Source organism: Giraffa tippelskirchi, chromosome 6 (genome assembly GCF_054371585.1).
Source record: "Giraffa tippelskirchi isolate mGirTip1 chromosome 6, T2T-mGirTip1v1.2.pri, whole genome shotgun sequence".
NCBI lineage: Eukaryota > Metazoa > Chordata > Mammalia > Artiodactyla > Giraffidae > Giraffa > Giraffa tippelskirchi.
Genome location: NC_137280.1, coordinates 141,895,444 through 141,919,911, shown reverse-complemented (window position 1 = coordinate 141,919,911; position 24,468 = coordinate 141,895,444). Strand labels below are relative to the sequence as shown.

The 24,468-nt window shown below is 39.9% G+C and overlaps 1 protein-coding gene across 10 annotated transcripts in view; it reads right to left on the bottom strand.

Annotated features, from left to right (window-relative positions):
* Positions 1-24,468, bottom strand: part of LOC145510122 (uncharacterized) — an 838,825-nt gene that overhangs the window by 438,711 nt on the left and 375,646 nt on the right. For 4 of the 10 annotated variants that reach the window (XR_014056705.1, XR_014056704.1, XR_014056713.1 and 1 more), the window contains 4 exons: positions 22,235-22,316; positions 15,589-15,666; positions 6,526-6,567; positions 5,154-5,187 (listed from right to left, as the gene is read on the bottom strand). The gene's annotated coding sequence lies outside the window, so the exon portion shown is untranslated. Of the gene's footprint in view, positions 1-5,153; positions 5,188-6,525; positions 6,568-6,948; positions 7,183-9,076; positions 9,232-15,588; positions 15,667-21,961; positions 22,153-22,234; positions 22,317-24,468 lie in introns of those variants that run through there. The other 6 variants (XR_014056718.1, XR_014056723.1, XR_014056706.1 and 3 more) reach the window with 5 other exon arrangements.

Genomic DNA, 24,468 nt, shown 5'->3' with positions numbered 1-24,468 from the left:
AAAGGAACAATTTTACAAATATGTCTTTTTGAAAGAACTTACTATGTATTTTTAGTATATCAAAATCTGACTTACCCCTGCCTGCTTTTTAAAAATTTGCCCATCCTCAAGTTAGATACAATAAGAGACTTTCATCCTTAGTACATAAACCTCAAATTTATTCATCTGTTCATTCATTTATTCACCAAGTGTATATTAAGCACCTTGTAACTGTGTTTAGTGATCTCAGTTGCAAATTATAGAAAACTCAAACAGCTTTAATAATAAGGGAACTTATGGCACATAACAGAAGTCCACAGGAAGCTGTGCAGGTTTCTCATTTGGTTTGATTCAGCGGCTCATTATGTCATTAAGGACCCAGATACTTGCATCTGTCCACCTTGTCATCCTTGATGCTGGCTTCACTCAAACTGGTAGTCTGACAACTGTTGTTGTAGGATGTGGCCAACCCTATTGGTTATCTATCCAACAGTCATACTCTCTCCCACTTCTTTCTCTCCAATAGAAGCCCAGTTTTATTCAAGCATCAAATAGTATATTTCATCTTCCTAAGTTTAGATGTTAATTATCTAAGCCAATTATGGTCATTTCTTTCATCCACCCACAACTGTTTGAAGAATGTACATGCAACAATTCTTGGCAACATAAGAGGAAGTCAGCTTTGGCCCTTCTAGGAATGTTTTCCACACAAGTCAGGAACTTGCTGCCTTTCCTGCCTCTGGACACTCTTGCCTCTCCTGTGTGAGGATTCCTGGAGCTGCTACTATCATCTTGTCAGCACAAAGAAAGCTACCAACACACAGTAGAGAACGATGCAAGGAACCTCGCACCCCTGGGATTAACCAACCCTGGAACCATCCTACCTCCGAAACTCTTACGTGAATGGTCATAAAATAAACATGTATTCTTTAAGCTGATTTTAGTTGGGTCTTTGCGAAAGTTATAAAACACTGTGAGATATGCATAGTTATCACAACACAAACATAGCTACTTCCAAAGGAAAGAAAAAGATAATCTCTTTCTGAGAATTTCCCTTAAAATAGAAGAAAACTGACGCAGATGCCTAACTTCTCTTCCTCCCTCGACATCCTCTCAATTCTAATTGGCCAGTATCAGATCATATGCCCACTGTTGAACCAATCCCAGGATAGAAAAATTGGATTGCTAAACCTAATCAGGCCTACCCTTGGGATCTGGAATTGGGATCAGCTGTGTTTAACTGGCCACATAGGGCAGGGTGACTGCATGAATAGAATTGAGTTCTGTTGGGAAGAGGAGGTCGGATATTAGATATTGATCTGCAGTATCCTGCTTACTACCATATGCATGACATGTACTAGACTTGGGACTCCCCAATAATCGGAAATGTTTAGCACAGCTGTATTTCAATAATCAAAGTCTGCATCCTTCTTGAGAGCCCTATTTTTGGAATCTCAAAATCTTTTAAATCTCAGCCAAGTCATCAGATCTCTAACAACTCTGCTAAGGCTCAGGTCCAAATGTGGAATTTGCTAACAGATTTTATCTAAAGAAAGGTTGGAGTAGGCTTCTCCCTACCTCCCACTAGTTGTGTGGAGCTGTAGAAACCATTCTTAAGCACACTGGTATATTCAGGAATATTAACTTACTTCCAGGTACATTTCTAATATTCTCATTTCTGATCAAATTTTTCTGAATCTAAGTTCTCAGATTTCTGGGAGCCTACAAAACCATTCCCCAAATTGGAAAGAGCTTCTCTCTTTGGGGCAGTATGTGTAGTGGTTAAGAATGGATTCAGATCCCTGCTCCACCACTAACTAGGTGGTCCTTGAGCAAGTTGCTTAACTTCTCAATGCCTTGATTTCCTCAACCATAAAATGTGAACGATAACCATAGTTCCTAAATCATAGGGTTATAGAAAGCATTAGTCAGTGCATGGAAATGCTAAGCACAGTACCTGTAAAATAAAATGTCATCTTAATAAGTGTTCCTTGTGTTTCTCCATCTCCAAGTCTTCCCTCTTACTGCATCATCACAGAGGTGTAACATCACAATTAAAGCTCACTGATGAACCTTTCTGGTTAGGTGTTGTCAGTCAATCAAATAGCTTGAATTTTTTCTCCATTTGATTGACAAATTCACTATTTGGTATAATAGTTAACTTGGTCAAGTAAATGAAAAAATAAAACAATATTTATACAATAATTATCTTTACTCTTGAGCTTCTTCAGGGGTCCTAAGACTGAATCTTTCTGGACCAGGCCTTTGGAGCCGAGGGTGGATTCATCCCCTTCAGGCTGCATTCCTGGCTTTTAGTCAATTCCTCTCCACAGCCTCAGAAAGCCTGAGCTCCGAGAGTGCCTTGGGGACTCAACTTCATTGACTCACAAAATCAAAATATACAAATTCCCCTTTTAAACCTTGATCTATAACTGGGAGAATATTGCCTCTCCACTGCATTAAGGCTGGCCCTATTACCTTATGGAATTACCCACAGTGGCAGAAATCCATTCACCTGATCCACTGACACCCTGGGGGCAGCTCAGATAGCATAAAGCCAATTGATAGATGTATATTTGATATATATTTTATGCCTGGAATTTATGTCTTCTGCATGTTTCATTTGCTATTCTGACTCACTTTATGCCACAGGAGAGCTGGGAAAATTTTGAGAGGGACCAAGAAAGAAATGGCATAGAAGAACAGGGTGGAAATCAAAACAGCCATTTTTCTTTCTAATCTAAGCCCTTAAACCTGAGCATCCTGATAGCTCTAAAAGCAAAGAGGAAGTACTCCCTCCCTTCCTCCTCCCAGGAAGGGATGATAAGAAGGAAAGAAGCTAAAGCTGGTAGAAGAGAAGAATCCTGAAAACTAGCAGCTGAGCCAGGGGCCCACTACAGTGTGTGTGGTGGGGAGAGCAGTGCTGGTGATAAAGACATAAGCAGCAATAGAACTCAAGTTATGCATTTTAATCTACAGTTATCAAAATTCTACCACATAGTTCAGCTCACTTCACTCTCAAGGTAGTCAATACTGGTATTTTCAGCTCCATGTTACTGATATTCCAGAGAGGAGAATGCCTTATGGCAAAACTGGGATTCAAATTCAGCCTTCTCTCTCTCTAGTGTACGTACAACTTTTAGAAGGCTTCTTCATAAGCTTCTGTATATAAAGAGAGAATTCATCTTTATGCACATTATTCAAAGCCCTACCATGTGTCCTGTCTTTTCCAAATGTTTAAGTTTTAAAAAAGAATTTATGCCAATTTATAATAACAGCTCACATACACATACATACAAACACACAAATTCAATTCTCACAATAATCCTGTGAAAGTAATACAAGGGAGTCTGACTCCAGGAACTGTGCTCTTAAGCACTCTGCCATACGGTTTCCCTATTATCTCATGAGTGGAGAAATGGAAGTCTACCTTTAAAAGATAAAGTTGGCAGTAATACCAGGTCTCCTATTGGCTCACTACTTGACATATTAAGGATGGGGCCAAAGTAGAGACAAAAATCAACTGAACCCAGTCCCCTTAATTAATTTCCTCTACTCCACTGGCTAAACTGCTCCATCGGCCTTGTTTATCCTGTGTGACAACCGTTCGTTTCACTTCACCAAGTAATTACTGACCACAAAGCTCTATGCGAGCCCCTCCTACTTCAATGTGAACAAAATCGACATGGTCCTCCTTCCTCACAGAGCTTACAGCCTGAAGAGTAAAGCAGATACTAAACCAGTAACAATGAAGAGTGAAAGCAATGAGGCAGCCGGTCTTTTTCATAGATTCTCCATAGGAAAAGACTGAAGAAGTCATATAGCCTGACCCACTCAATGCAGAAGTCTCCTCTATAGATGGTCATACAGCCTCTGCTAGAATACTCAAGGCCAGAAAGCTCCCACTTCCAACAGTAGCACATTCTAATTTAATCATAAAGTTTTTGTACTGAGTCTATCTTAGGCCCCATAATATATGCTGCTGTTCCAAATACTGTCTTCTACAGCCCACAGAACAGGATCTAACCCTTTTCAACACAGCAGTCCTTCAACAGATTTGAGGACAGTTATCAAGTGGCCTGAAAGTTTCCTCTTTTTAAGACTAAACTGTTTCTCTTCCCCTCAAACATGATTTTAGGCCATGGCTTTCCCAACTCTTCCCTACTAGGTAGCACGCTGGGTGCTATCAAGTTTGCCAATGATTCAGGTTAAAAAAACTGAAACGAATACTTTAAATGTATCCTGACCAATAGGGTGAAGTGGAACTATGGTCTACCTTGGACAGGATGTTGTCCTCCTATTAACTCCTGTGTTCACTGTTTTAATACCAATCACACAAATTGTCGTATGTTGTACTGTGGTAACTGCCCATATCTTTAAAGAGAAAGCTATCAAAGTAAGGTCTCCTCCAAACCTCTACACCTTCAGGCAACAGATATATTTTTTAATCTACATGCAGGACTTTACCGTTGCCCTTTTTAAACTTAATTTACCTTCTTGGTGAAACTCAGATGACATCTTTGTTGAATAACTCTGTCTTAGCTTCACAAAAATGATTTTCCTAAGAATCTATCAAGACTTAGCACTTGAGTTGAACAGGATTCTACTGTAACTAAAAATCCCTTCTCTGAAGCTCCTTACTTCCTTCACCACTAGCTGTAGGGCCTGTGTCTCATAGAGTCCAACCTTTCCATTCACCTGCCCCTTCTCCACCATCCCAAATTCCTCTCTCCTCTCTTATGAAAACAATTTAGTTCACCTCCAGTTCCAATCAATGAATTTGTTATCTCAATGTACACAGAAAAATTTAAATTTCTTTTTATATAACAGGCCTACCCTCCTTAAAAGCAAATATATGTACATAGATGATAATCATTATTCAGAAAGTACTTATTGAACTCAGCAGTGAGCTACTGGAAGGATGCAGTAATGTGTAATATCAGACATGGTCCATGACTTCATGCCATTTACTGAATAGTAGAGAATAAGATGACAGTAACTACACACAGTCAATGTAAATTACAGGCCTAACAAAGCACTGGGAAGATAAGACAATTCCATGTAATTAGAGGATTTAGTGTAGTCAGAGGGTCAAGAAGGGGCTCTCTTAAGAAGTGGTAAATAAGCTGAGAAACAAGGAAAAAGGGTGGACAAGCATATTCATTGTTACTCACAATGTTGAAAAATGGAAATGACAAATCAATGGCTCTATAAAGGAACAATACATGGCATTAATTTGTGGTATAGCCACATGATAGCCTACTTGGAAACTATTAAGAACTAAATTTTTGATAAAAGATAAAACCAACCTAACTTTAAAAATAGTAGCGTGAAAAACCATAAAAATCTTAACAATGAGAATCCAGCAGTACATTATGCAAATTGATTCATTCCAGGAATTCAAAAGTATTTCAATCTTAGAAAATCCATTAATGAAATTCACCATATAAATAGGTCAAAGGAGAAAAATATTATTAGCAAGAAAACCATCAAAAGTTTTTAATATTCAATTATATCTCTTGCTTAAAATAAAAAACTTACTTTTTGAAAAAGGACACATGTATCCTCCCTCAAAATTAAGAATTATGCTATTGAAACACTAGAAGCATCCTCACTAAAGTCAACAATATGACTTGAGGTTGTTAATTTACATTTGTTATTTAACACTGTTCTGAAAGTACCAGTTAGTGCATATAAAAATCAATAACAAGTGATACAACTATTGGAAAATGAACTTGCAGTTATGATTACTTGCATATGATATGATTATACACCTTGGAAACACAGAAGAACAAAAAAGTAGAAACAAAAAAGCATTAATGAAATGGGCAGTTACAAATACACAAAAATCAATACTACTCTTACAACTTACAGATTATAGAAGGAAAAAATTCTATTCACACAAGTAAAAAATAATTAAGCCTAAAATTTTAAATAAATTTAACAAAAATTTAGTGTAACATATATAAAAAATAAAATTACTGAGAGGTACAAATAAATAATGAAGAGACATAACTTGTTCCTGGATAAGAAGATTCAATATTATAGAAATACCCATTCTCCTCCAAAAATCTAAAAATAATCAGTGTAATCCCAGTAAAATTTGACCAATAATTATAAAAGTCACTTCTGGGAGACTATTCACAAACAAATGAAAACATCCCAGAAAAATCTGGGGAAAAATATTAATGAGGAATGATTTGTCTTATGTATCATAAAGCTATTGTAACTTGAAATTGTTCTTCCTAAAAGAAAAAATATACAAACAGAAGGAAGGAAGTAAATAGTAAAATCTAATGCTTTAAAACAGAGGAAAAAGTAAAATCAATAAACAAATAAAAAATCTGGTCTTTGAAGAAATCAACAAAGTAGACAAACCACTAGCTTAATTAAAAAAAAAAAAAAAAGGAGGGAGGAGAAAGCACAAACATCCAAAATAAGAAAAGGTAAACGGAAAACTGAAATACACCATTAGAAAATACTTTATATAATTCTGTGTAATAAATTTGAAAACCTAAATAAATGAATAATTTTAATACCACTCACCAAACTGATTCCAGTAGACCAACGTTTGAACATATCAATTTCCTACAAGAGAAAAAGTAAGTTATCAAAGACCTACCACAAAACAACAAAGCGTCAGGCCTGAAGGATTTCACGCAGAAACCAGACCTTCAAAGAAGATACAATCCCAGGGCTACCCAACCTGTTTCAGAGAATAGAAAAAGATGGAAACCTTCCCAATTCCCTTTAGTAAGTTTAACATTGATACCTGAATCTGGTAAAGATTGTACCAAAAAACTAAAGACTAATTTCACTTATAAACATGGAAGCAAAAATAAATATAATATTAGCAAACAATCAATTAGCCAATTAGAATAATGTTCCAGCCGTGCAGGGAGTGCTCAATCTAAGGAGATTTATTAATATAATTCACTGTACTAATAAATCAAAGGAGATCATACACACCATGTACACTGGGAAAGCGTTTAACAAAATTCAAATTTTTGTGAAATTTATAAGAATGTGAATTTAAAAATAATCAGTCCAGGAGCCAGAGGAAACACTGGCATTCCTGATTGCTTGAGGACAAAGCACCCTGACTCAGGCAGACAAAAGTAGCTGTGGCAGTCGATGAACTGCGTGCAGGCGACTCCCAGGTGGGTCCAGAGTGTCTGCGCAGGATATGGGACTCTGCCTCCTGCCCCTGCCACGTTAGAGAACAAACTGTGATTACAAAGTATCACTTTCATAGACTACTAGGGTACAAAATGAAACAGACAACAACAGACCTTTAGAATGGAGAAATCTACATAGGTATTTTTTATCTGCATCATCTAATTTAATCCTCTTCACCACCACCCAAGAAAAAGGCAGAATCATCTCTATTTCATAGACAAAAATTTGAGGAGCAGAGATGCTTAGTAGTGTACTCAGATAAAGAGACTGGGTTTCTAAAACTGTTTTAGACTTAGTCATCCCTTTAATTGTCTCATCAGGGATCTTGACTGGCCAAATCCGAAAGTAAACCAGAGGGCAGGGGAAGGAGTGGTGGATGTGATTGTATCTGTCAGCCTCCTAGGCACAGAAAAGAGTGAAAGAGTAAGGTACACACCTGGAGGGACCAATGCAAGATAACAGACATATGCCGCTTGTTAACATTAAGACAAGAATAAAAGAGTCCCTGCCACATAAGTTGTTCAAAGATTAAGACGCTGCATGCAAATATCTCAGCAACTTTTTGGCACTGATAGAACTCTCAACAAATATTAGCTATGTCATTAGCGTGTATTAGTTCAATTCAGTCCAGTTGCTCAGTCGTGTTCAACTATTTGCGACCCCATGGAGTGCAGCACAACAGTCCTCCCTGTCCATCGCCAACTCCCGGAGTTTACTCAAACTCATGTCCATTGAGTCAGTGATGCCATCCAACCGTCTCATCCTCTGTTGTCCCCTTCTCCTCCCGCCTTCAATCTTTCCCAGCATCAGTGTCTTTTCAAATGAGTCAGTTCTTCGCATCAGGTGGCCAAAGTATTGGAGTTTCAGCTTCAGTCCTTCCAATGAATATTCAGGACTGATTTCCTTCAGGATGGACTGGTATTGGTTAAATAACCTGAATTATATAAACTTCATTTTCAAAGTTTAGCTTTTATACTTAAACTTTAAGAACAAAGAGCAGCAGAGAAAAAGACACAGCTGGCTCCATCCACCAATATCCCCTGGAAAACTGGTTAAATATCACAAACAAACTAACATCTGGTCAAAGAAGGATGCCTAAAAGATGAGTGACACTGATTTCGCCTCAAAACAACACTTTAAATCAGTTTTTATAAGTACTGCCAATGAACAACAGTCTTACTAAGAGAACATTTTTTTGAGCTGTGGTCTCATTCTGAGAATATGCTCTTTGCACCATCTTTGAGATGCAACAGTTCACATTTAGTAATTTGGTCATAAATGGCCACCTAAGTATGTCAGGAATAATTTCAAACTGTGACCCTTAAAGCTTAAAATACAGATGAATGTAATTAACCTACTTGCAAAAGTAAAAAACAAAAAACAAGAAACTCTGCTCTATACTCTCCTGACTTGGGAACATATGGTGTCGGATTACATGGTTGGCACCTGGCTGACTGCTGGGTCCATGTGTCACATTCTTACACAAACAGGCAGAGGCGGCACAAAGCCTGCCCGGAGGAGTCTCAGCCAAATCCAAAATAGGCAGCAAGAGCCACAGGCTCGGCCAGAAACTACTATAACAGCCTGGAGGAGGAAATGGAGCTCTCAGCACCACCTCTGAGCCCAGTTTCTCCTCCTGCACCACAACCTCCTCATAAGCCTCTTGAGAAGGACCCATGAAGGTTGGTTTCTCTGCTGACATGTATCTGTCTACACCCCTGGCTCTATTTATTAGGGAGAAATTAAAATTGTTTCAACTCATCTTCGGGTTGGCTCTCTTCAGGCATTTTGAAGCAAATTAATCCACACAAATGCTTTCCAACCCAATTAAAGTTGTGTTTATCATTCTCCCCACTCCCCACTCCCCACCCCCAGCTCCCAAATCCTGGCATGTCTGTACCTAGTAAAGGACATTCACCTCCAAGGTAGGACGAAAAAAAGCCAAGTGGAGAGTCAGCAGCAGCTCTGCATCCCTTTTCTGTTCTTTCTTGAAAGTGCACCGGTTTGAACCAGTTTTGCCTCCTTAAATAGGTTGTCAATTAATTGGAACAGCACCAGCTGAAAGGGGTTTTGCTGCATGAAACAAGCTGTTGATTAATCAGATCTAAAGTTACTTTACAAAGACACAGCACTAGACATGTGCAAAACAGGAACCCACATCTCCAAAATGACCCTGGAATCAAGAATCTTCAGTCTACAAAACTCAAAAGAGTAAAAATGTTGCCACTGGAGCTCTTTACCAAGCAAGAAAATTTTCAATTAGGAAAACCTGGCTTCCACCAGGACTAGTAGCCTATATGGACTAATTCTAAGACTAGCCAATCAGCTTCCACATTTGAAATTCCTCTAGCCCTTTAAATTTCACCTTAACCCTGTATCAGGGAGACAAATTTGAGAGCTTTGCCTCATGCCTCCTTTGCCTGTCAATCTCACAGTAAAGCTCTTTTCTTGAAAGCCACTGCCATAGTACTGGCTTCTCTGCTCGTAGGGCAGCAAGTCCTTGCTTGGTAATACTCAGCCCTTATTGTAGAGCCCATCTCTGTCTCTGAAAATCAACTCAAAATGCACTGTGAGGGAGAATATGCCCCTCCACCGCCCAGTTTCCCAAATTTCCTGTTGTAATACTGAATGTCCCCAAACTATATTATTTCTTCCTTCTCGTGATTGGTATCCCTCTTTCTTGCTTTCTTTTTTAAAATGTACCTACCCAGTTCAAGTTGAATCATGAGTCAAGAGTATTTAGCCCACGTCTGCTGAAGGGAGTTAAGAAACCCTAAGGAACTGGGTGGAGTTGGTACAGTTAGAATGAGAAGCAGCCTAGGGAAAGAGACCGAGTGGCAGATGCATAGCTGTTTTGGCTCACCTGGGGCATCCCTTCACAACAAGCTGGGATGTGCAAGATATTAGTGACTAGGAGGACAGGTCACTGAAGGGATTCAAAAATAGGTCGTTTTCAACCGACTAGAAGGATCCCTAAGATCAAAAGAGAAAAGACCAGCTATATCCACTAGTAAGGAATGTACTCCTCCTACCCACTTCTGATGTATACTGTCTGGTCAGAACAAGACAGTGAATGGGAGGACTGTTCTCTGCTTTCCAGGCCCACCTTGGTGGCTGTGGTAGACATATGCTATTTCTGCTCTATTTCCTGTCTCTTCTGTTAATAACACTCCTGTTTTCTTAATGGAAGACTTCTTTCTTACTCTAACCAATTGTGATGAAGGTGCCAAGCCTAATACCTTGCCTCCATCCCCATCACCACTGGCCACAGGGATAAGCATTCGATCCAAGCAGGTAAGGCAGTTTTTTCATTTTGTTGGCATAAGTGAATTAATCCCAAGAAGTGGGCATGTAACCCAAACCAGGTCAATGAAAACCTTCTCTGATATTTATATAAAACTGGAGTCTAAAGTATTCATTTTCCTCTGGCATCACCAAGCTGGGACTATGTAAAACCGGAGCCACCTATGCCACTTCCCCCACTATGTGGAGGAAGCCATGACACAGTCTGAACAAAGAGGTCATAAATGGGATGAATATGGAGGAGAGAGAGAGATGGCACAGAGGGAAATGAGTTGACAAGAGATAAAGAAAGATGGGAGAGAGGTTGGGGAGAATGATGAGGGAAGAGAGACGGAAGAACAGAGAAAGATGGGGGGAGAGAGATGAAAGACAAAAATTGGAGACAGAACATGGTGCAAAGGCGTGTAGAAATGGGGTGAGAGAAAGATGAAGAGAGAAAATGGAGAGATATGGGAGAGGGAAAATGGGGGAGAGAGAGATGAGATAATAGAGTGGTGAGGGGAAAGAGAAAGTTGGGAAGAGGGGTGGAGGAGGGAGAGAAATGAAGGAGAGAGGGAAGTAAAAATGGGGATGAGAGAGAAAGATACAGGGAAAGGCAGATTGGAAGAGAGATGGGAAGGGGTGAAGGAGAAATAAGAGACAAAGGAGAGAAGACAGAAACCCAGTGGCTTTGCTTAGAGTCCTGCTTCCAGGCTACCCTTGAAGCCCCTGGCACCCTTGTGTACACAAGTTTACAACCAGGTTTGAATTGATCCTAACACTTGCAACCAAGATTGGTAACCACTCTGAAGCCCTTTGTCAAATCCAAACCTATTTACAAGCCTGGCTCTCACAGCTTTGTTCTAGAACTCAAAGATGAACTGGAGGTTTCACCAATCACCACAAAGCATAATCACTTGTAGAATCTATCCAGACTTCAAATAAGTGGAGAAAATATAATCTCCTTTCCTCTGCCTGAAGAGAGTATGTGAAGATCTTTATTTCTTCGGTATCTGGCTATCAGAAACCAATTTTCTGCCAAAAATACAAAAGAAACTACTTGGACGGTAAAAGCAGCATTTAGGAGAAATAATGTTGTACATCATACCAAAATTTAATGTGGCTTTATGCAAAATAGTAATGTGTCTAGTAATGCAAAGATTCTTCTAAAGTAGGTTAATAACAATCCAATATTATTCTTCTTTAAAAAAATGAAAATGTATGTTAAAAAAAAAGGCCTAAAGTAGCTGAATCTTGTACCCATTGATGGAGCTGATTTACATAGATAGCATTTAACATTCCATCATCATTATGCTATCAGTCTCCTGTCTAACATGCAAGTCTAAAGACATTTTGTGTGCTTAGAGGTTAAAAAAAAAAAAAACAAACTCTATACCCGCCAGCCAAAATGGTAGTAAATGACAAAAAGAAAGAAAAGAAAAAACAGGAAAAAAAATTTTAGGCAGACAGATGAATATGACTGGGATGAGAAAAATACCGTCTCCCCCCACCCCACTTCTGTATCAATATAGTAACCTAAAAGATTGAATAAAAGAAAACTAAATATTTAAGAATAAAATGTGAGTATGAAATGGGGATCAGGGAGAAAAGGGAAGCATTATGATAATAGTTGAGTCTGCTAGAGGAAGCAGCTTTGAGAGTGCCCGCACTGACTTAAATGGAAAGCAAATGTAAATGAATCCCAGTTCTTTGAGTCCTTTAGACTCAACTGTGTGAATATTCTCAGATTTTTTTTTTCATTTAAAATGTTAAGTGAATTTAATTTTGATGAGAAGAATCAGAGAGAGTGCTCTGGGGAGAGATGTCTGTCTGGGCACAGTGTGGAGAAGGGAAGCAGAGGGTCACATGTATGTACATCCTCCTCAGGTTGAGAGCTCCTTCTTGGCCATGGATTGGGCTGTGACCTTGCAGATCTTTTGGCCTCTTTAGTGCCTCTGCCAGCATATCAAGAAGACCAAAAGGATCAGAGGTACAATGGAGTCTGGGGGTTTGTAAAGCCATTGACCTCCATCACCCTAACCACTAGGGAGTTCTGAACTGTATCCAGACAAGCTGAAAAGAGCCTTAGTTATGTCACATGTGTGCAGCCAGGGTGCGTGTGCAGAGGTACCCTTTAAATCACCTGAAAGAGAGGTATATGGAGGCAGAGGAGAAAGGAAAGGAGAAACAATAGAGCATGAGGAGAAGCAGCAGGTTAAGTAGGAGAGGGGAGCAAGAAGGCAATGATGAAAGAGAAGATGATGAAGAGGTGGAGAAAAGATTAGTCAGGGAAATATACGTTTTCTTCACTTCTGCTCATCTGGTTTCTTACCCTGAACATCTAAGCCTTCTAGCAGTTACTCCAAACATAGCTGCCCATTCCAAGCCCCTGGGCAGTCATCACTCCCATAACGTGTCCAAGTACACATCAAAATCCTTTTAACACAGCTTGCCGACAGTCACTGGTGTTTAAAAGGACAATGCCCTTAATATACAAGTGCCATCTCTAGACCTTTTCCTCAGCCTTACATCCCAGACTATGTGTCCTCTAGCAACTGTCAATAGCCTGGGATTGCTCCTAACATTGTTGAAATTTATTAACAAAGCAAAGGGACAGAAGTCAATTAAATAGAGTGTGATACCAAGAGAAATATGCAGAAACTTCCTTTTTTAAACTAACAACCTTGGGCCATGTCTCTTTTTGTCCTGCTCCACAGTGTGACAAGACTAAACCAGACAAACCAGGTTCTCCCAGCCAGCAGTCTAGTCTACAAAAGAACAAAGATAAAATAAAGTGACAGCTTTTGAATATTAATAGGGCATATCAGCAAGGGTGAGCAGCAAACAGTAGAAGTCATCCACAAGTTCTAAAAGCAGTTCCTAAAAGCCCGAATTCATCTCATCACTCCCCACTTAAGAATTCCACTAAGAAAATGAATCTTTATTTCAAAAATAAACTTCTGAGATGACTAGAGATGAAAGCAGAGAAAGAAATACTGAAGCACCACAGGACCAGCCTTCACTCATCCTCTCCCCCCAGGGCCCATCACGATGCCAAGCATATTATAGATGCCCAATAAATGTTTGTGGCATGAATGATGTGAAAAGAAAAGGAATGTTTTAAAATCAACTTCAGAATGGGAATGGGCTTTGAAAACAGGCTGGCCCTAATCAGGATCACAGAAATAGAAAATGGAGTTTGAGGTCACTGAGATCTACTCTAGACATTACCTATAGAATCTTTGGAGAGTTTTCCTTTCTAAAGAAAAGTGGAAACAAAGTTTCTGGGGCACCCCATTTCTATCTTTCAAATTCACTTACCTACAAACTCATGTGTTCAATACTCCTTCAATAAATGTTACCGAGTGCCTATTATGTGTCAGGTACTGTGCAAGGCTCTCAGACGCTAGTGATAAAGACAAATAAGGGACCAGTTCTCAGGAAACTTATATTTGCTTTGTTCCTCCTCTTTGCCCTAAACCCAAGCTGGGGCCAAACCATGACATGCGTTAGCTATTTCAACAGCCTGAATTGTTTCCCTAACACAAATGTCCTCCACCCCTAATTCATCTTTCCCATTTAATTTTTCTAAAAGATTGTCATCATGTTGTTTACCTACTCCAAAATCTCCAGTGGTTCCCTATCATCTATGATTCATTTTGCGTGCTCAGTCGCTCAGTTGTGTCCAACTCTTTGTGACCCCATGGACTGCAGCACGCCAGGCTCCTCTAGTTCATGAAATTTTCCAGGCAAGAATACTGGAATGGGTTGCCATTTCCTATTCCAGGAGATCTTCCCCACCCAGAGACTGAACTTGTATCTGTTTCATCTCCTGCATTGGCAGCCACCTGGAGAGTCTATAATTCACTTTAAGACCCAGTTATCAATCTTCCCTTGTGGCTCCCTTGGGCTTCCCTTGTGGCTCAGCCGGTAAAGAATCTGCATGCAATGCAGGAGACCTGGGTTCGATCCCTGAGTTGGGAAGATCCCCTGGAGAAGGAAAAGGCTACCCACTCCAGTATTCTGGTCTGGAGAAATTCATGGACTGTATAGTCCATGGGGTCGCAAAGAGTCAGACATGACTGAGCAACTTCAAAGTTATCAATCAGGTACTCTGCATTAGGCATAGGGCTAAGATAAAGTCTGTACTAAGATAAAGTCTGTACTCCTCAACATACACTGAGGGCTGTATTGGTTATTTATTGCTATATAGCAAGTTACTCTGAAACTTGGAAGCTTAAAACAACAAATGAGTATTATCTTCCAGTTTCTGTGGGTCAGGTAGCCAGGAGAAGCTTAGCAATTAAACTGAGATTGCAGTCAAGTTGTCACCCAGGGCTACAGTCCTGCTTTCGAATTCTGTTGCTGGAGAAGACTCACGAGAGTTCTTTGGATAGCAAGGATATCAAACCAGTCAATCCTAAAGGAAATCAACCCTGAATGTTCATTAGAAGGACTGGTGCTGAAGTTGAAGCTCCAATACTTTGGCCAACTGATTCAAAGAACTGACTCGTTGGAAAAGACCCTGATGCTGTGAAAGATTGATGGTGGGAGGAGAAGGAAGAAACAAAGGACCAGATGGTTAGATGGCATTACCGACTAAATGGACATGAGTGTGAGCAAACTCCGGGAGATAGTGAAGGACAGGGAAGTCTAGCATACTAGTTCATGGAGTCTCAAAGAATCAGACATGACTTAGCAGCTGAATAACTGCAACAGTCACCTGCTGGCCTGATCAAGGCTAGAGGATATACTTCCAAGAAGGCTCGCTCATGTGGCATTGGTGGTAAGCGTAGTGACTAACAACTTGGACACTAGGCTGCCTGGATTCAAATTCCACCTCTATTTTTGGCAAGTTACTTTAGCTCTGCCTACCTTGATTTCCTCACCTATAAAGTAATCTACTTTATATAAGCTTGTCATGAGAATTAAATGAATCAATATTTATAAATTACTAAGAAGAGTGTTTGTCATGTAATAAGTTCTATTATAGGATCTATTAAATAATATAGATATTGTTCTTCTTCAAGTTCAAGTTCTATACTTCCACACTATAGCCCATAGTGAACTCCCCTTCACTAAACTGCTAATGTTGTAATTGTGACCCATTTTAACCCTGGTCAGAGCTACAAATTATCACTGAATTACCTCATCTGCAGACATTTCATCTTTTCTCCCAATTGTTGTTTCCTGACAGTCTTTAAATTCTGTACTTCCTTAGAGTACCTAGGAAAGAGTAAGCATCCAATTAAAAAAAAAAAGAGAGAGAATAAAAGGAGTAATTAATTCACATTAGCACCTAGGAAAAAAAATTCATGCTGCTAGTCTAGTCTCCCCAAACACCAAGAAACCACACTCTCATTATTTCCATGTGACCCTCTCATATCATAGAGTTGACCCAAATTAGACTTTTCTGCAAGATCAGCCATATATTGGTCCCTTTCCTCACAAAGGCAGACTAACGAAAACACCTAAGACGATGGGGTGGGGTCCTTGGACCTGGAGGTAGAAGAAGACCTGAGCCTCAGAAAGGACGGCCCAGTACTGCTATAACATTCTGTGAAGCAAACAATACATGTCGTGGGATTATTAAATCTTAAGGAACCTAACGTTTCAAAATCATTACCAACAAATGCTCCTTTTCCATCCTGGACTCAAACATTATGGAGTTTTAGGACTTTCTACGTACACTTTTTCTTAAAATGGTGGTATTTCCTCCCTTAGTCTTAGTCTATAAAATGAGGAGGTTGGACAAAATCTCTAGGGTCCTTTTCATTTTAAAAAAAGATTGCTATTTTTCTGATTCTAATGCCTTCTCTGCTTTGCCAGGCAGGGTTGCTATGAAGATGAAGTTAGAAAATGTGCATGAAAGTGCTTTGAAAACTATAAAGCACAAATCAAAATGTGAGGCATTATCCTCATTGTTGTTGCCGTAGCCCCAAAAATCCCTAGAGAAAACTTTTCAAAGACCTGCTTGATAACATCCCACTGGGATCCTAAATAAGAAAAGCTCTTCCTCAAGATCTCTCCTGCTGCTGGGAAGTCCACAAGGTTGTTTCTGTACATTAGCAGCTTCTCACAGCAAATGCTTTTCAGAGACTGTAACTGCCCACAGGGGGGAAAAAATTATCATGTGACCTAATCCTGAGGTCTAGTCTAAGTCCTGAAGGAACAAGGCTGTGATCAGTTAGTGATGTCTGCTAGGGCATGGGATGGAGAAGTGGTCTCCAGCTGATTGATATTCTTAGATTAGGTCCTTTTGTAGCTGGAATGTACAAGCTTCAATTATGTGCCTGGCATTTTACTAAGGGTTTTACAAAAAATGATTTCATTTTTGGAGTAGGTACTAATGTTAATCATTTTACAAATGAGGAAACTGAGACCCAAAAAGCTGACTAAGATCACACTGCTGGTATCAGCCAAAATTGGAAACTAAGCCTGAGCAATTCCAAGGCCAATGTACTTTATTATAACAGCACACTGAACTTTAGCTAGGATCTTAAGACAGCATGCAAGTAGGTAAACCAAAGAGGCTTCCTTATGTTTTTCCTGAATAATGGATGAAGTTGCTAGTATCAACTCAAGGTTGGGAGGTTATTGGCAGTATCTGGATTGTACAGGGAGTGAACCACTAAAGCAGCAGTCTGTAAACTTCTTTTATTGCACACTCCATTAGTTAAAAATTGTGTCATCCAAACCAGTATATAGATATCTACTTATATTTGCAGGTATTTATTTTCAACTTGCAAGCATATATCACAATGCTGAAGTATTAATGTGTATTAAAACACATCAAAAATAGAACATTTTAAAATGAGAAACCTACACAAATACAAATTTTAACATTTTCTACCCAAACCCCAAAGGGATTAGTGTGCCCAGTCTCCAGGGTATACACAGCCACTTTCTGTTACATAAAGCAAGAATGATATGTTTTCTTTATTATACCTCTGTTTGTTTCCTCTCTGGGCTCAAGTTCAGGGCTAGACCTGGGCAAAAAATCCAAGAAAAGGATCACTTCCTCTCCCTACCCTCCCTTAACTACCTTTGCTCCCCATCCCCACACTTCATCCCCATTCTCTTTCCCAGGCTGCCAGGCACCCAAGCATCTTCAAGCTTTTCATACCGACTGCTCAAAGTCTCCCCTTTGAGTCCTTGTGTGGGGCTGGGATCTCCCGCTATGGCCAAGACCCATGCATTTATACATTCATGCATTAAGACACTTACTGAGTACCTGTTATAGGTAAGCACTTTAAGAACTTGGGAAATCCAAAGATGAACCAGTTCCAGGTATCCCCACACCAGAATAGGAATTAGTACAAACAAATAACCTGATATGATACTAAGGTGAAAGTGTAAGTTCACTAAGAGAGACATGGGAAAGATGACCTCCTGTGGAAGGATCCATGGAATGTGTGTGAATGAGGAAACTGCGAGCATGAGTCGGTGGGACTCAGAAATGGTAAGAAGTTCCCTTCAGGATCAGGAGCCAATGGGGAGGAATGGAAAAGAGATGGGGTAACTTTCTAAATAGGACAAAATATGTGGGAAAGATAATAATCCATCAGGCAGAGTTGGTTCCATGATATATGGCACGACAACAATGTTCAAACAGAAAGAAAAGAACAGAGTGGCTAGAGCAAGCAATCTAGAGAGTGCAGAACTTGATGGAGCTTATTGATGGCCATCGCTCAAGCCCCAAAAGGCTCACAGGCCAAGTTAATTCATTGAAGGCAAAGTATGCAGAGCAGCCAAAATCAGATTTACCTCAAGAAATGCTGCTCCCACTGCAGTGTTCCGAGTAGACAGATGACAGGTGAGGGAGGGCACACCACCCCACCACTTTCCTCTGGGAATGAGCGCATCACCCCAGAAGTCCCCTGGAACATTCTGACAGGGTAAAAGACTGCTCTGAAGAATGTGCTTAGCCTAGCCTATTTCTCAGCTACTCAGGAACCCATCTTCCATCAGAATTAACCAGAGTCCAGACTGCCAAAAAAAAATTAAAATGGCAGGAGAGCTCCTACTCCAAGCCCTGAACATTTTGTAGACCAGACCATCTCTACTGCCTGGTGACTTCAGGAAAAGATTTCCGGCCACTGGGCCCTTGACAATGTGGGCTGGGTCTCCTCCTGGCAGGACAGATTCTTCTCTTGGTCAATCAGAAGCTGGAGAATCAGATTTCCCATTCGGTTCCCAGGGTGCTCTGGCCTGAGCTGACACACTGCTTCCTTAAACATATTATGAAGATTATCAGCAATGTATCAAGGTGTCTTTGCAGAATGGTATAAACTTCGGCTGCACTACTTATTGCCATAAACCACACTTCCAGGTTTTTATTTATATGCGCATTAGTTCAATATGATTGGATCTGTAGGCAGCAGAGGGGATTGAGGTAATTTATATATATATCAATAAAGGTCTCCAGCCAGCCACTGGGTGCTCTAAGGGGAACAGTAGTTCCATTTAAAACATTAGGAACTGGAGAAATTGAAAATAACTCTCTATTTAGAGACCAAGGATTAAGGCATTTTGCAGGGAAGGTCTCAGCCCAGCCAGGATATGCTAAAAAGGTTGTTAAAATGTCATTTGGCTGATAGTTAAGCCACAGAATTTATCTTAACCCCTTCATTTCAACTGGATTGTTTTCTGTGAAGCATTGACCCTAACAGGCAGACAGCACAATGTGATGGGAAAGGTGGCTGAGGGTATGAGCATGTGTTCATTTTTGCCTCCTGATGACATTTCTACTTTCTACTGGAAGCATCATCTCTGCTACACGCATTGAGTGAGGTCTTCCTGAGACTTTTGGTCAAGGTTCTCTGTGGTCCCCAGCCAGAGGCCTCCTTGTCCAAGCTGAGCCAATCAGACTATCTTCCTCAGATTTCAACTATTGATAAAGTGCCACAAGGGGAGAAATGGTGAGGCCAGCTCTTTCTGGTAGTGGTGCCCTGAAGAGAGTGTTACCTCCTACCATCTACTCCAATGGAGCTGCCCACATGCCTGGGTCTTGTGCTTTCTCTTCCATTTTATGAACCATGATATAGCCTTCCAATGACTTTGGCTTACATTAGCCAGTGTTTTTGTTGCTCGCAGCTAAGAAGCCCATCTAAATGTACCCCTGGGGCCAGGAGCCCAGGGCTGGGTCTCGTCATCAGCTTTGTGACCGTGGACAAGTGATTTCCCTACTCACAGGTGTCAGTTTCCTTACCTGCAAAATGAAAGCACTGGAAAAAGCCAATGGTTCTTAAAAATTAGGAACTATAAGAGTCATCTGGGGGTCTTTTTGAAAATTTAGCTTCTGATTTCATCATTTTGGGGTGGGGCAGACACGTACTTGGCAACTAGCCATGGTGCCTATCAAGCTTTAAGAGTTCATTTTCAAATTATATGCGCCAGTATCCTTAGTTCTGGGAAGGACCCCCAGTGACAGCCTCTAAATGAAAGAAAAGATGATGAAGGGGGCCTTCTTGTTTCAACTAAGGCAGCTCTTCTATTATGTTTTATATATTCAGATTCTTTATTAAATTTCCTCTGTGAAAAGGGATCTACTGCTGACAGAAAAACAATTGGTATCACTGAACTAAGACCACTAGATGATCTCCAAGAAACCTTACTGTTCTGATCCCATGAGGCACCTCCTGCATGGTTTCTGAAGGGAAGCGGGTGTCAAACCCTTTGGTGTTTATTTTCACTTAAACTTGAGCTTAGAGAAACAAAAGCAAGACTTCAACCCTGAAATCATCTTCCTAACAAACCCATGAACAGAAGTTGATTACCTCACTGGTTGTGATGCAGCAGGTGAGGCCCTGAATGGCTTGCCCAATGCGATGCAATTAGATAACAGCGGAGCTGGGTGACCTCAGTCACGTTGGAGGGCTCCTCCTATGGTGCCTCTTGCTGCCGCGATATTTGAAACACCATAAACTAAAGCCAGAGGAGATCCATAAACAGCCCAGTTCTTATTTTTTACTTTAGAGTCCCTATGTGGCTTCATTTATTTTCAAAAGAGCATGTGACATGTTCGTTGGCACCTTCCCTGCCATAAAATATCTGTTGACATTTGTGGTTTGGGGCTGGATTGGATTAGTTGCTGTTTCATTCCACTTACCTACTGCATGTAGCACCAGGGGAAATACCATTCTTCCCTGAGCCCCCTGCCACATCTTTTGTTCTTTACCCAGAACAATCCTTATATGCCCTCTGCTGAATGGGAAGATGGAAAAATAACTAGTCTATCTTTTATCAGCTATGCAGCCTTAGACAAGGCATGTAAACTCTGCCTCCATTTCTTGGTCCATAACTATTTCAAGGTAGGAGGAGAAGGGGACAACAGAGGATGAGATGGTTGGATGGCATCACTGACAATGGATATGAGTTTGAGTAAACTCCGGGAGTTGGTGGTGGACAGGGAGGCCTGGCATGCTGCAGTCCATGGGATCGCAAAGAGTCGGACATGACTGAGTGACTGAACTGATACTGATACTGATACTGAACTATTTCATTGCAGTGCTATGTTCACAGTGCTTCTCCACACCTGGTTGAAAAGTTTGGTGTGTCAGGTAGAGAGAGGGCTTCTAGAGTATACTGGAAGAATCAGACGTGGAGGGTGATTTACAATCAAATAATGCAAGATAATAACATGGTGCAATGGAAAGAACACCAACCTAGGTGTGTCCTCACTAGTAGTGGGAAAATACTTCCCATCAGTAAAATGGAGGAAAGCACCCCTACCTTGGAGACAGCATGTAAAAATATCAATGTATGCATCACCAGATAGCAAGCACTCAGTAATTGCAGGTGACATAATGTGTGGCAACATGCCCAGAGGCAAAGAAGGTAAAATACTATCATTCATACAAAGTATCATTATATATTATAGTAACATAGAGTTCCTTCCCAGATTATAAAGTCAACTTAGAGTTTTCTTCCATAAGTTGAACTCATAGAAAGCATGAGTCAAAAGTCCACAGAAGCTAAGACAAATAAGCAACAAATTCATAACCATCTCCCACCCATGGGTCAAAAGTCTTGAAATTCCTACAACAGGAAATCTCTATTATATGTCAAGGCATTGCATATGAAGGCAATTTGAGTATTAACCCATGAGGAAGCTAATGTCTTTTATACTTATCATCAGAAAGAATTTCTATTCAAAATGCTGATGGATATACTTTTAGATATATTTTTATATACACATGTACACTCACAAATAAACATTTACTTTAAGGAGATTATATTATACATGCTAACATTGAAATCACTTTTTTCCTTAAAAATATTCCATAGACATCATTCTATACCAATGAATACAGATACCCATCCTCATTTAATGCCTTCTAAATACTTTACTTATATAGATATACTACAGTCAACCAATTGGAAATTTAAATGGCTTTCAATTTTTGCTATAATAAACAACACTGAGACAAATAACCCTGTGATATAATTCTGTGTGCTTATCTTTTGATGTCTTGGGATAAATTCCTAGATATGGATTTGCAAGGTCAAAGATACACACATTTAAGACTTTGCTATTGGAGTTTTCAGGTTGGGAAATGTATCCAGATGCTGAGAGGGATGCACCCGAGTTCCACTGGGACAGAAGTTCTTCCTCTAAGGACCTCTCTGGACCCTGCCGCATGTAACTCTTCATCTGGATATTCATCTGTCCTTTATAATATCCTTTGTAAAAACCTGGTAAACAAGGGGCTGAGAAGCAGAATGTAAGATCTGCCACTGATCAAGTGCAGGGCTAGCATTAAAAACAAGTCTGCTGGACACCAAAACTCACGTCCTTTTTGCTCTTGCTGGGCTTGCTCTTGACTTGTTGGTCTAAGATTCAGGTTCTGGCACTTGGCACGTTGAGAACAAAACTGCAGAGTGAGAAGAGTGTGGCCAGTTGAACAAGTTAAAGACTGAATGATTCTTAACTAACATGATTCCAGCAACATTGTTAGCAGCGATGAAGCCAGCAGACTAAAAATACCAAACAAGAACCTGTAAGAAACTAGGTATAAGCTTGAACAGAGGAACATGGCAGTGGGATGCTGAGAACTTGAAAAAGCTCTGGAGTATGGATATCAGACCCATGGAGAAGAGATGAACAACTTAGACTTTTCATAGCACGAAGAAAACAGGACTCCACAGTAACTCAATAATGAATATATGAAGATTTATTCTTCTCTCAGACTGCCTCTGAGTCTATGATATGTGCATGGCTTGATACGTTACCTTACACACAACTCTCAACATTTACCCTTGAGAGAGTTTAAATAAAATACATTCACATCTAAATTTTCTTTTAATTTTAAAAATAAAAGCTATGCTTTATATTTTCAAACTGTTTTTCTCCAGAAAGATAGTTCCTTAGGAAACTTAGATTCCTACTGACAAGTATAAGAGTAGAGTGACTTATTATAACTAGTTCGTTGAACCATACAAAACTGTCATATTTGTAAATCAAAAGTGTTTAAAAAGTGGTAAATTCATATAGTTCAATTTAATCATTCATCCCTAACATGAACCAGGTTTCGCTTTTCCATTTTAAGCACTGTGTTGGCCATTCAGAAAGGGGCAATTCACAGATGTGCATTGTGCAACTTTTTAGGTAGGACATGAGGATGGAATAAATGGAGACTGTTTCCATGGCTCCTCTGAAAATGAGCAATTATTTGAAGAACTATTTTCTAATCTGAGAACAGTCTGTTCTTAGGTAAGGTAAGGCATTGATTTTGAGCAGAGTGAATTGTTCCTCTACCACCCCATTTTTGTCAAAGGATAATTTCAGTAAAACTGAAAAGAAATTGGTGTGCATTGTCATACATCCTTGAGACCACGTCTCTAAACAGAGACTAACCCTAAAGAGACTTACAGTAATCCAGGCATTCCTGGATTGTGTTCCAGGGAGCACAAATCCTGCAAACGGTCTGAGAAGAAAAAGGTTTATAGTCAGATATGTTGGGAAAATAGGACATCTTAAAGTTTTTAATTTATTAAAAGTAAAACTTAATTCTCCTGGCAAGCCATTGTGCACTGAAAACTTCAAGGCTCTGAAAAGTCTTGCAGGAAAGAAACCTGCTTCTTTCATTGAACCCTGTGTCTCTCACACTTGTTCGGCTGCAAATCTCTTTGATCGTGTAATATTTATTAACTATCCAGTGGGACAGACTTTCAAAAATGTCCAAAACTCTCATCTTGTTAGAGAAGAACCTAGATTACAAAGGTGATACAGGATCAGAACTGTTATCTCAAGCCATTCAGGAGGTGTTTATGGAGAGCCTGCTGTGTGCCAAAATGCATGCCGGGCACTGGCATATGGTGACCAAGGCCTAATCCTTGATCTCAAAGTCAGTATGCTCTAGTGGGAGGAAAAAAGAAATCAACAGGCAGTTTCAACTTGTAATAATCTAGAACATGTGGATATTGAACACGTACCATGTGCTGTGGAATATGTGGCTTCTGAAACTGAAGAACTAAATTTTTAATTTAATTTTAATAAATCTAAATTAAAAAATTAAAGCAGTGTATTTTTCTATTAATTGCACCTTTGTTGTTTTGGCAGGACTATGCTGTGCTGTACTTAGTTGCTCAGTCATGTCCGACTCTTTGGGACCCCATAGACTGTAGCCCACCTGGCTCCTCTGTCCATGGGGATTCTCCAGGCAAGAATACTGGAGTGGGTTGCCATGACCTCCTCCAGCGGATCTTCCCAACCCAGGGATTGAATCCAGGTCTCCTGAATTGCAGGCAGATTCTTTACTGTCTAAGCTACCAGGGAAGCCCTGGCAGGACTATATTTCACCTTAATTGTTGAAAATTCAGCATCTAAACTGAGTGAAGCTTTTGTAAGTATAAAACGCACACAAGATTTCAGTGACAGCTCCAAAAACTGTAGACTATCTCATTAATAATTTTGTATTGACTATGTGCTGAAATATCAATATTAATATTTGTGGCTAAATAAGAAAAAATGTTAAAATTAATATCATCTGTCTCTAATTTTTTAACATGGCTAGCAGAAAATTT